Raw genomic sequence first — 544 nt, forward strand, 5'->3', positions numbered from 1 at the left:
CATGGCGAGAAGCATGCTGTTTGCCAGCAACTTACCATTACAAGTCTGGGGCGGCCCAGTTGTATTTGGATCGATATGCAGAGTGTTTAAAGACCCAGGGAAAGCAAGATCAACTCTAAAGAAGCGTTCAGAGTCAGGTACCATCCTGGGGATTTCAGAAGAAATTAAAGGGTATATAGTCTACCTACATGACTCAAATAAGGCGATTATTACCAATCACTTGAAGTCCATAGAGACGTTCACGGAAGCCCAAAATGCTGAGCTGCAAGCGAAAGCGCAGAATGTGCTTCAGAATCAGTACGATGGAGGAGCAATGGATGACCAGCACCCATCAGAAGACAAGGAAATCGAAGTGATAAAGAAGTCCAAGTCAAATAAGGCTTGAAATAAGAAGAACAATAAGAAACCTGCTGAGAAGATGATTACAAGACAAACTTCGAGGAAAAAGAGCTATGAAGAGACTGCTAACCTAGTGACCAACGATCTTAGAACCTACAATCAAGCAATGAAGACCAAGGATAAAGACCTATGGACTATTGCGATT

Source organism: Plasmopara halstedii, assembly GCF_900000015.1.
Source record: "Plasmopara halstedii genome assembly, contig: Scaffold_323, whole genome shotgun sequence".
In the NCBI taxonomy this organism is placed as follows: Eukaryota; Oomycota; class Peronosporomycetes; order Peronosporales; family Peronosporaceae; genus Plasmopara; species Plasmopara halstedii.